A 13,785-nucleotide genomic window follows, 5' to 3' on the forward strand; every position below is an offset into this window, starting at 1 on the left:
GAGTTATTTACTAATCTCAAAACCTGTCCCAGAGGAACAGATATTTCCGGGGAACTCCTCCAGGAATAAAGGAATTGGCAGACACCTTCCCTCTTCTTCCCCCCAGCATAAACACATGGCCACCTACCAGACTTTCAACCTAACTTGCTAACACTGCTGCCCTGCCCCTCTCCACATTGTTTCTACCAATTTACCCCTCCAGATAGCCTGACTCTGTCCAGGTGCTGCAAGATCTCCCACATGGGAACAACAGCATGCAAAGCTGGCTTAGAACCTTAGTCCTACCACCCACTCACCCCTATGCTATGCTTCTGGGGAGCCATACAGGCTGCTTCAGTCCCAGAGCTGTAGGGCCCCTCCCATAGACAACCACAGGCACACAAAGCATTTTAGCAGCACCCCCTGCTACATCTTGCCCCCAGCACTGTTCTTCCACTGATCCACCTTCTCCAAAACTCTCTTGGCCAGAGCCCGACCAAAGTAGTACTGGCAGTGTGCAAGCAGCCAATTCAGGGGCCAATGCCACTCCAAGTGACTCTTGCCCCAGCAAGAGGAAAAGACCACACACTCCAGTCAGAGTTAGGCCTCAGCAGTGAGCTGGAGGGAGAGAAGTGGTCTGACTGCATGCCCACCCACCAACAGAAGTGTCTCAGGGGACAACACAGGGAAAGTGCCCAACACTTTGGTGCTATGTATCTCTGGAAAATGTCTAGCCTGACTCAACTCAAGCCCAGAATGTTCCCAGACTGCCCACTAACACCAAAGGAACCAAACATTTCCCACAACAGACAAAGCCAGCCATTGCAGACAACTGGACTGAAGAAAAAAGCAGCTCAGCCACAATAGCAGGGCACATGTGTCACACAAAGCAGACAGCTCTGAAGCTCCAGGTTCTGGTGAACAGGGGACACTGCATGGCAGGACATTATCGGACCTTTTCTTATTACTTTCAAGTGCAAGAGACATTGCTGTCTTTCCTACCACACAGAAGCAGACACAGAGAGTTAGACAAAATGAGAAGACAGAAGAATATGCCCCAAATGAAGGAATAAGAAAAAAATCAAAGGAAGAAATTTAAGTAAAACATAGGTAAGCAATATGCCTAATAGAGAATTCAAAGTAACTGCTGGAGAAAAGAGTAGAGGATATCAGTAACAAAGAGGTAAAAAGAAAGAACAAATTAGAGATAAAGAACACAATAGGTGACATTAAAAATACACTAGATAAAATAAATAGTGACTGGATGAACCAGAAGAATGAATCAGAAACCTGGAGGACAGAGTAATGAGAGTAATCAAGCTGAACAGGTGGGAGAAAATAAAATTAGGCAAAATGAGATTAGACTTAGGGAACTCAGTGACACCATCAAGCATAATAACATTTGCATTACAGGGATCCAGAAAGAGAAGAGAAAGAAAAGGAAGCAGAGGGGCGCCTGGGTGGCTCAGTCATTAAGCGTCTGCCTTCAGCTCAGGTCATGATCCCAGGGTCCTGGGATCGAGCCCCGCATCGGGCTCCCTGCTCCGCGGGAAGCCTGCTTCTCCCTCTCCCACTCCCCCTGCTTGTGTTCCCTCTCTCGCTGTGTCTCTCTCTGTCAAATAAATAAATAAATAAATAAATAAATAAATAAATAAATCTTAAAAAAAAAGAGAATACTGGTAATCCTGTAGTTCTTTAAAAAAAAAAAAAGAAAAGGAAGCAGAAAATTACTTGAATAAATAATGGCTAAAAACTACCCTCATCTAGGAAAGGAAAGAGAAATTCAGAACCGAGAGACATAGATTCTCCAACATAATCAACCCAAAGAGGTCCACACCAACACACATAGTAATTAAAATGGCAAAAAAAAAAAAAAATCGTGATAAAGAGAGAATTTGGAAAGCAGCAAGAGAAAAGAAAACATGTACATACAAGGGAAACCCCATAAGGCTGTCAGTGGATTTTTCAGCAAAAATTTTGCAAACCAGAAGAAAGTGGCACTGGAACAGACAGATTTAACAGGTATGTTCAGAACAGTCTATCCTAAAACAGCAGAACACACATTCTTTCACCTGCACATGGAATATTCTCCAAAACAGTTCACATGTTAGGCCACAAAACAAATCTCAAAAAATTTAAAAAGAGTGATGTCACTCAATTCATCTTATCTCTCTTTTTAAGATTTATTTGTTTATTTTAGAGAGAGAGTGTGTGTGTTAGCAGGGTGAGGGGCAGAGGGAGAGAGAGAATCTCAAGTATTCTCCCTGCTGACTGTGGAGCCTGATGTGGGGTTCGATCTCATGACCCTGAGATCATGACCTGAGCCAAAACCAAGAGTCAGATGCTCAACCAACTAAGCCACCCAGGTGCCCCTCAATCCATCTTTACTGAACACAGTGCTATGAAACTAGAAATCAACCACAAGAAAAAGTTTGAAAAGAGCACAGATAAATGGAGGCATGTTAGTAAACAATGAATGGGTCAATGAAAAAATAATAGATGAAATAAGAAAAAATACATGAAAATTTAAAAAATGAAAACCCAGTGGTCCAAAATATTTGGGATGCGGCAAATACAGGCCTACCTCAAGAAGCAAGAAAAATCTCAAGTACACAACCTAACCTGACAATAAATGAGCTAGAAAAAAAGAACAAACAAAACCCAAAACCAGCAGAAGGAAATATGAAGATTAAAACAGAAATAAGCAAAATAGGAAAAAAAATTACCACAGATCAATGAAACCAGGAGCTGCTTCTTTGAAAAGATCAACAAAATTAATAAACTTTTAGCCAGACTCGTCAAAATAAAAACAAAAATAAAAGAAAGGTATGACACAATCATAAATGAGAGGAGAAATAACAATCAACACCACAGAAATACAAAGAATTATAAGAGAATAACATGAACAATTATAAGCCAACAAATTGGACAATCTAGAAGAAATGGATAAATTCCTAGAAACCTATAACCTTCCAAAATTGAATCAGGAAGAAATAGAAAATTTGAATAGATTGATTACCAGCAATGAAATTGAATCAGTAATCAAAAAACTCCAAACAAAACTCCAGGAACAGATGGCTTCACAGGTGAATTTTACCAAACATTAAAAGAATATTTAATACCAATTCTCCTCAAACTATTCCAAAAAAATATAAGAGGTATTCTTAAACTATTTCAAAAAAGACAGATGAGGAAGGAAAACCACCAAATTCATTCTACAAGGCATGCATTTACCTGATACCATAGCCAGATAAAGACACTACAATAAAAGAGAATTACAGGCTAATATTTCTGATGAACATAGAGTGCTCGCTTCGGCAACACATATACTAAAATCTGATGAACATAGATGCAAAAACCCTCTACAAAATATTAGCAAACTGAATCCAACAATACATGAAAAAAATCATTAATCATGGTCAAGTGGGATTTATTCCCAGGGTGCAAGTGTGGTTCAATATTCACAAATCAATCAGTATGATACATCACATCAATAAGAGAAAGGATAAAAACAATACAATCATTTCAATAAATGCAGAAAAACATTAGACAAAATACAATATCCATTCATGATAAAAACCCTCAACAATGTAGGTTTGGAGGGAACATACCTCAACATAATAAAGGCTATATGTAAAAAACCCACAGCTAACATCATACTCAATGGTGAAAAATCAGAGCTTTCCCCATATGATCAGGAAGAAGACAAAGATGGCTACTTTCACCACTTTTATACAACTAGTACTGGAAGTCCTAGCCACAGCAATCAAACAAGAGAAAGAAATAAAAGGCATCCAAATTCATAGGGAAGAAATAAAACTTTCACTATTTGCAGATGACATGATACTATATGTAGAAAACCCTAAGCATCCACAATAAAACTACTAGAACTGATAAATAAATTTCAGTCAAGTTGTAAGATACAAAATCAATATACAGAAATCTAGGCATAAACCTAACCAAGGAGATGAAAGACCTGTACTCTGAAACTATAAAACACTGATGGAAGAAACTGAAGATGACACAAAGAAATGGAAAGGCATTCCTTGCTCATGGATTGGAAGAAAAATACCTGTGAGAATGGCTACAATAAAAAGAGAGAGAGAGAGAGAGAACAAGTGTTGGCAAAGATACTGAAAAAAAGGAAATGTCGTGTACAGTTGGTGGGAATGCACACTGGTGTAACCACTGTGGAAAACAGTATGGAGTTTCCTCAAAAAGTTTAAAATAGAACTGTCCTACAATCTAGCAATTATATTACTGGGTATTTATCCAAAAAATATAAAAACACTAATTCAAAAGGATATATGCAGGGCGGCTGGGTGGGTCAGATGGTTAAGTGCCTGCCTTCAGCTTAGGTCATGATCCCAGGGCCCTGACATCAAGCCCCACATCAGACTACTGGCTCAGCAGGGAGTCTGCTTCTCCCTCTCCCTCTGCCTCTCCCCCTGCTCATGTGCTCTCTCTCTCTCTCTCTCTGTATCTCTGTGTCAAATGAATAAATAAAATCTTTAAAAAAAGGATATATGCACACTTATGTTTATTGCAGCATTATTTACAATAGCCAAATTATGGAAGCAGCCCAATCATATATCCATATCAATAGATGAATGGATAAAGAAGTGGTATATACACACAATAAAATATTATTCAGTCATAAGAGAGAATGAAATCTTGCCATTTGCAACAACATGGATAGAGCTAGAGAGCATAATGTTAAGCAAAATAAGTCAGAGAAAGACAAATACCAGATTATTTCATTCATATGTGGAATTTAAGAAACAAAACGAAGGGTATGAAAAAGAGAGAGAAACCAAGAAACAGACTCAGCTATACAGAACAAACTGATGCTTACCAAAGGGGAGGTGGAGGGAATCGGTGAAATATTTGATGGGAATTAAAGAATGCACTTATCATGATGACAACTGAGCAATGTATAGAATTGTTGAATCACTATGTTATACACCTGAAACTAATATATCATTCTATGTTTATATGTATAACTATACTGGAAATAAAATAAAAACCTTAATAATATAAAAATATTAAGAAGAAATGAAAAACAAAATATGTGTATATATATGTGTGTGTGTGTGTATATATATAATGGCTTACTATTTAACCATAAAAAAGAAGGAAATCATGCCATTTGCAGCAACATAGATAGAACTTGATGGCATTATGCTAAGTGACATAAGACAAAGAAAGATAAATACTGTGTGATCTCACTTGTATGGGGAACAGATTGGTGGTTGTCAGAGGCGGGGAAGGGGAATGAGAAAAATGATGAAAGGGTACAAAAAGATCCAAATTTCAGTTAAAAATCAGCAAGTCATGGAAATGTAATGTACAACATGATGACTATAGGTAATAATACAGTATTGTATATTTCAAAATTGCTAAGAGAATAGATTTAAAAAATTTTTATTCTAAGAATAATAAAATTTGGAACTACGTTGATAAATATTAACTTGACTTACTATAGTGATCATTTTACAATATATACAAATATTGAAACATTACATTGTATAACTGAAACTAATGTAATATTTATATGTCAATTATATATCAATTTTAAAAATCTACAACCCCAGGAATTTTTTTAAAAAGTGTGGGTTACAACTTACCACCTTCTTCTAAGCAAGAGTACAAGACGTCCTAGAGCCTACCCTGCCCAAACCTGGTCACAGCCCTCTGTCAGTCTCCATGTAGACATTTCTTGAATCTTCCCCTCCCCATATCCCTCTTTCCTTACGTCCAGGTTCTCCTGGGGCTGACTCTACATATGTTTTAAATTAAACTGAACCCCAATTCACCGTCTCTACCACAGCTGAATTGTTTTCACCTTGGCTTTAAGCAAGGTGATTATAATTTTCTTTTGTTCCAGTTCTTTTCTCTGACCTATAGGACAATGATTCTCAGACTCTGTGGTTAAGGGACCTCTTACAATCTTAATTATAACTGAGGACTCCAAAGAGGTTTTGTTGATGAGTGTCATAGCTCAATTTATTTATCATATTAGAAACTGAAACTGAAAATATCTTTACTATTTATTACTTCATTTAGAAATAGCAGTAAACTCCCAATAAACATATTTGCATAAATAACATTCTAAATATAGCTACACTTTCTTTAAAAAAGGGGGAAAAATCACATTATTTTACATTTTTGCAACTTTAATGTCTGGCTTCATAGGAAACAGTTGAATTCTTCTTTTTTTTTTTAGTTTATTTATTTTCTTATTATAGTATGTTAATCACCATACATTACATCATTAGTTTTTGATGTAGTATTCCATGATTCATTGTTTGCATATAACACCCAGTGCTCCACGCAGAACGTGCCCTCTTTAATACCTATTACCAAGCTAACCCATCCCCCCACGCCCCTCCCCTCTAGAACCCTCAGTTTGTTTTTCAGAGTCCATCATCTCTCATGGTTCATCTCCCCCTCTGATTCCCCCCCCTTCATTCTTCCCCTCCTGCTATCTTCTTTTTCTTCTTCTTCTTCTTCTTTTTTTTAAACATATAATGTATTATTTGCTTCAGAGGTACAGATCTATGATTCAACAGTCTTGCACACTTCACAGCGCTCACCATAGCACATACCCTCCCCAGCCACCCCATCCCTCCCCACCACTCCATCAGGAAACAGTTGAATTCTTATATCTTCTTCTGCATTCAATCTGTTGTGATTTATACTTTTGGTTGAAGCATATTAAATCCTGGTCTCACAAAGATACATAGCTGGAAAATCAGTAGTATTTTAATAATTTTCAGATAATTGTGGCAATATAGCAAATCTTTACAAATAGTAGTTTCTTAAAGGTTAGATGAAATATGTAATATGAAAGTACACTGACGAATTCTTCATATCTGTTGTATCAAAATCGACTGGTCTTACACTTCAAAAGAATAGTTTACCCATGCATGATTTGTAGTACTGGTCACTAAGTTGTGCATTTCTTCTGAATATTAGCACATTTCATTATGCAATATCAAAAATAACATTTACTAATATCATCATGGAGCTTGTTAGAAAAGTCTTGAAGTATTGGAAAGCTGTCAAGATCATGGTAGCAGATACAAGTTTTTCAAAATTCTAATTTTCACTTGGAAAGCTCGAGTTTTATCACAGGCAACAAACATTATCAGTTGTTTTCCTTGAAGTGACAGTCTCATTTTGTTTATTTTTGAGAAAATGTCTTCCATATATTTGTGTATGAATAACCATAGTTAGTCTCTCAGGTATTCTTTCAAGTAAAAAATATGTACCATGTACAAAGGGACCCATAATCCCATAATTCCAATGATTACACAAGTGCTTTCCTGGAGATACTCATCGTACTTTGATATACAGCAGAAGTGCTCTATGTGTACAGCCATTGAATCATATAGAATATTAAAGAGGCATGGTCTCAAGAGCTGATATTTAGTAAAATTAATACTTTTTACTACTTCACCCAGAAATTTTGTAAGAGAAACTGGATTTTTTTCCTAATGAGAATGGATGATGATGAATAGAGACTGCTAAATAATTTAGTGTTACTATGTTGATTCAGGCACCCGCAGTTTTGCCCATCCTTGCTTTTGTACCATCACTAAAGATGCACAGTGGAAAAGCAAATAGCATCTTAGTATTACCATGCAAATAGTGTGATCTTACAAACACCGTGAAACACTTACAGAGATTCCCAGGGGTCCATGGACAAGGTTTAAAGAACCTCTGGTCTAGGGTGTTCATGTTCTAACCTTTTTCAGCATATTCAAGGTAAAGAAATTTGGATAGGGATTTTCCAGGAAAGGATAATAGTAAAAGAAGTTCCCAAAATAAATCTGGAAAGTTGGAGGATTTTGATGAGATGAGGTTTTGATAAGGGCTCAGTCCTGAAACAGAGAATTAAGAGTGAGAATTTTGAGCTGATTGGAAATTGGTTCCAATATTTTTGATTTTCAGCTGAGATGATAAGCTGTGGTGAAGGCAGCAGGGCTAACGGGAGATGGGGACAAAAACACTGATGATTATCATAGGTACCTTTTCTGAACAAATTCAGGAAGCTGTTAGTGTGGATGGTAATGTGCTCCTTGCTTTTCTGTCTTGGTACCTACCGAGGCAGCACTTTTTACTGTGACCTTGTAAATCCATCCTCCAACCTAAAGGTCAACAAACTTTTTCTGTAAAGGGTCAGATAGTGAAAATTGTGTATTTTGTTGGTCATGCAGTTTGTGTTGTAATACTCAACTCTGCTGTTGCAGTGAGTTTCAAAAACTTTATGTATGGACACTGAAATTTGAATATCACAAAATTTTTGTGTGTCACAAAATATTATTCTATTCCAACCATTTAAAGAACATTCTTAGGCACTTGGGTGGCTAAGTCAGTTGAGCATCTGACTCTTGGCTTTGGCTCAGGTCATGATCTCAGGATCATGAGATTGGCCCCAGGTTAGGCTCCTGCTCAGTGTTGAGTCTGCTTGTCCTTCTCCCTCTGCTCTTCCCCCCTTCTCTCCATCCCTCTCTCTCAAATAAGTAAATAAAATCTTTAAAGATAAAATAAAAGAAAAGAACATTCTTAGACTGTGTGCTATACAAAAGTAGATGGTGGACTGGATTTGGACAGTGAGCCATAATTAGCATACCTTGCTCTTACCCAAAAGAAAGACTCTGATGATAAAAATTTGGAGTTCTGTGAAGGTAACTTGGATAAAACCTTTTAATATTCTTTGATTTCCTATCTTTATTTCAGGCTGACCTTATGCTCTCATCAGCCAAAGATATGTGATATTATCCTAACATTGCTGATAAGAAGTCACAAGGTCCTTTGACAAAAAAAGAAGTCATGGAATTTAAAATATACAATATAACATAGCATAATACAATGTAATATATTGTGATAACAAGACAGTTGAAGTTTTTATTAAATTCTGCCAGTTTTCATCTACAAAGCTATTTCACAAAATTGTGTTTGCACAAAAAAAGGAAAAGAAAGTAAACAAACTCCCCTCTGCATTTGGCCCCAGGCAGAATCAAAAAAACTAAAAGCAGAAACATGAGTTTCTTTAAGCAACTCAGTTCTGAAGGATCTAACTTATTAAACAATACTGGTATGAAACCTCAGATTAAGTAACTGAATTTGCTGTATCCCAGGAATACCCTCCCTGTCCACCCAGCCTCTTTGGAGTCTAGAGGCTCTTCAAGTCCCAATTCAAATCTTATCATCTCTTTAAAGTATTCCCTTGTCTAAGCCATCTCTCCTTACCTGAATTCCTAGGTGTTTATTTATGGTACTATTTATTTGATAATCATACGGATTTAGTAGGGTCTTTTCTGGTATTTTCTTAAACTGTCTTTTGACTCCTCAAGGTTTAACTGTAAACTTCTAGAGAATCACAATACTCCTTTGGTTTCTTGGAATTTCTAGGTTTAGTATAATGCTTCCTTCACCATAAAAGCAACTCACCAAGTACTTGGTTAAAATCAAATGCAAGTAAAATAATGCATTTTTTGTTTATTATTCTTCATGATGTCTCCATTCAATTTCTTCCTTATTCTCCCAGGAAGAAAATTTCCCCATTAGTATTTACCCTGCCTTAGATTTTATTTTTTATCTACTCAAGAAATTTTTAAAAATCTAACATGAAATTTACAAACTAACATTATTTAATTTATTCAGCACATTGATACTATTGCCTAATTATATACCCTTTCGTTTTTTTTTTTTTCAAATTCTACTAATCTACACTGAGGTACCTTTTGATGTGTACAGGGGTTTTGAGTCATGCTGAGCTGGATTCTTACCATGAACCAGGTTATTAGATCACTGATCTTCAAAAAACTTCTGGAGTATAGAATTCAAATACAGGTATATATTTAACATATATGTAATGGTGTTGAGAAGCATAAAATTGCCATATCGATTTTGAAAAGCAAATAACAATGCCCATCAGAGTTTTGAATACAGATATCCTTTGACCTATCAAATGCACTTTTAGCATTTTGTTTTAGGTATATACTTACAAAAGCACTTCAAGATATATGAATAAGAACGTTTATTATAGTATAATTTAGAGTAGGAAAAATATGCAACAACCTAAATGCACATTAAGTATGGAATTTGTTGAATAAATATGCCATTTCCATAAAATAGAACTGCATTATATTTTTTATTTTTTTCATTTCATTTGTACCCTGATTACATGTCTTTCAAAACTTATTTTTTAAATTTTATTTTATTATGTTAATCACCATACATTACATCATTAATTTTTGATGTAGTGTTCCATGATTCATTGTTTGTGCATAACACCAAGTGCTCCATGCAGAATGTGCCCTCTTTAATACCCATCACCAGGCTAACCCATCCCCCTACGCTCCTCCACTCTAGAACCCTCAGTTTGTTTCTCAGAGTCCATAGTCTCTCATAGTTCATCTCCCCATCCAATTTCACCCCCCTTCATTTTTCCCTTCCTACTATCTTTTTTTTTTTGACATATAATGTATTATTTGTTTCAGAGGTACAGGTCTGTAATTCAACAGTCTTGCACAATTCACAGCCCTTACCATAGCACATATCCTCCCCAGTGTCCATCACCAGCCACCTTATCCCTCCCACCCCCACCAGTCCAACAACCCTCAGTTTGTTTCCTGAGATTAAGAATTCCTCATATCAGTGAGATCATATGATACATGTCTTTCTCTGATTGACTTATTTCGCTCAGCATAATACCCTCTAGTTTCATCCACGTTGTTGCAAATGGCAAGATTTTGGGGGTTTTTAATGGCTGCATAATATTCCACATATACCACACTTCTTTATCCATTCATCTGTTGATGGACGTCTTGGCTCTTTCCACAGTTTGGCTGTTGTGGACATTGCCACTATAAATATCGGGGTGCACGTTCCCCTTCGGATCACTACATTTGTATCTTTGGGGTAAATACCCAGTAGTGCAGTTGCTGGGTCATAGGGTAGCTCTATTTTCAACTTTTCGAGGAACCTCCATACTGTTTTCCAGAGTGGCTGCACCAGCTTGCATTCCCATCAACATTGTAGGAGGGTTCCCCTTTCTTCGCATCCTCACCAACATCTGACGTTTCCTGACTTGTTAATTTTAGCCCTTCTGACGGGTGTGAGGTGGGATCACATTGAGGTTTTGATTTGGATTTCCCTAATGTCAAGTGATGTTGAGCACTTTTTCATGTGTCTTTTGGTCATTTGGATGTCTTCTTCGGAAAAATGTGTGTTCATATCTTCTGCCCATTTTTTTAAATTTTATTTATTTATTTATTTATTTTATTATGTTATCTTAATCACCACATATTACATCATTAGTCTTTGATGTAGTGTTCCATGAATCATTGTTTGCATATATCACCCAGTGCTCCATTCAGTACGTGCCCTCTTTAATACCCATCTGCCCATTTCTTGATTGGATTATTTGTTCTTTGGGTGTTCAGTTCAATAAGTTCTTTATGGATTTTGGATTTTAGCCCTTTATCTGTAGTGTCATTTGCAAATATCTTCTCCCATTCTGTCGGTTGTCTTTTGGTTTTGTGGACTGTTTCTTTTGCTGTGCAAAAGCTTTTTATCTTGATGAAATCCCAATAGTTCATTTTTGCCCTTGCTTCCCTTGCCTCTGGCAATGTTTCTAGGAAGAAGTTGCTGCCTGTGTTCTCCTCTACGATTTTGATGGATTCCTGTCTCACATTTAGGTTTTTCAACCATTTTGAGGCTATTTTTGTGTGGGGTGTAAGGAAATGGTCCAGTTTCATTCTGCATGTAGCTGTCCAATTTTCTCAACACTGTTTGCTGAAGAGACTGTCTTTTTTCCATTGGACATTCTTTCCTGCTTTGTCAAAGATTAGTTAACCATAGAGTTGAGGGTCCATTTCTGGGCTCTCGATTCTGTTCCATTGATCTATGTGTCTGTTTTTGTGCCAGTACCATACTGTCTTGATGATGACAGCTTTGTAATAGAGCTGGAAGTTTGGAATTGTGATGCCACCAGCTTTGCTTTTCTTTTTCAATAGTCCTCTGGCTATTTGGGGTCTTTTCTGGTTCCATATAAATTTTAGGATTATTTGTTCCATTTCTTTGAAAAAAGTGGTTGGTATTTTGATAGGAATTGCATTAAATGTGTAGATTGCTCTAGGTAGCATTGACATCTTCAAAATATTTGTTCTTCCAATCCATGAGCATGGAACGTTTTTCCATTTCTTTGTGTCTTCCTCAATTTCTTTCATGAGTATTTTATAGTTTTCTGAGTACAGATTCTTTGACTCTTTGGTTAGATTTATTCCTAGGTATCTTATGGTTTTGGGTGCAATTGTAAATGGGCTTGACTCCTTCATTTCTCTTTCTTCTGTCTTGATGTTGGTGTATAGGAATGCCACTGATTTCTGTGCATTGATTTTATATGCTGCCACTTTACTGAATTCCTGTTTGAGTTCTAGCAGTTTTGAGGTTGAGTCTTTTGGGTTTTCCACATAAAGTATCATATCATCTGCAAAGAGTGAGAGTTTGACTTCTTCTTTGCCAATTCAGATGCCTTTTATTTCTTTTTGTTGTCTGATTGCTGTGGCTAGGACTTCTAATACTATGTTGAATAGCAGTGGTAATAGTGGACATCCCTGCCGTGTTTCTGACCTTAGGGTGAAAGCTTTCAGTTTTTCCCTGCATTGTATTTAAAAGAATGAGACATGTCTCTATAAGCCAATATTGAAAAATGTCTAAAATTTATTATTTAGTAGTCAAAAAATCAAGGTGGTGTGTGGGGCAAATAGTTTGGTTTCATTTGAAAATATAAAAAGGACATTACTTACAAAGCATTATCCAAAAAAACCCATTACTTTCCCTAAGAATACACACAAAATTGTTCACTGTGATAATATTTAGTAAAAAATATTAAAAGCTCAGAGAAGGAGACCTCTACTTTTTTATTTGGTACCTCTATATAACATGTGTCTAAAAAATAGCTCATATAGACATATTGCAAACATTAAATCTGAACTCATAGCAGTGCTTGGCAAGTAGCAAATGCTCCTTTATCTCATCCTCATGTCTAGTCACTACTCCATTTTTTTCAGAAAATATTTATCCCAAATTGGAAATACATAAATGGTGATAGATCATCATTCAATTGGTGGTGTTATTCTGTGTATTTAACTTGTGAACCTAGATTATTTTACTACCCCTACACAAAATTTACTGTTTTCTGGTTTGTTTTGAAATGACAAAATAAAATAAATCTATATTTGAAAGGGTTCTTTTTTCTCTTAATCTTCTTGTTTAAATTGGTATATATATCTAGACACAGGCAATTTTTAAAATACTCTTATTTATAGTACTTTAGGTAAAAACACACTTATAAGATGCTGATTCAGCATGACTCATGAAAAGATAATATTTTATCTCACATTCTAATAGCCTGGTTAATCCAAAATAAGAATTCCCTTACCAAACCCACATGAAAGGGAACTGAAGTAAAGAAAAGAAAAGGGAGAGTAAAAAGGAAGGAAATAAATTAAGAGAAATCCTCTCTTCTTGGGAGGCCAGCATGACATAGGCCAGAACAGAAGTCAGAAGCACCTTAAAGAAAGTATGTACCCATCCCATCTGCAGTAACTTGCTACACTTGAATTGCTACCTTTATACTCCATAAGATATTTTCACTAAAAAGAAAAAAGGATTTTTCATTATTTAGTCTGGTTTGGGTTGCTTATCAAAAAGCCTCATACAAATTACCTAATCTCAGTGTATTTCTATGAGAACCAAGGAAAACCAAATATTATTTAGCCTTAGTTGTTC

This window comes from Callorhinus ursinus, unplaced genomic scaffold (genome assembly GCF_003265705.2).
Source record: "Callorhinus ursinus isolate GAN/ISIS: 27379988/994484 unplaced genomic scaffold, GSC_fseal_2.0 scaffold62, whole genome shotgun sequence".
Lineage (NCBI taxonomy): Eukaryota > Metazoa > Chordata > Mammalia > Carnivora > Otariidae > Callorhinus > Callorhinus ursinus.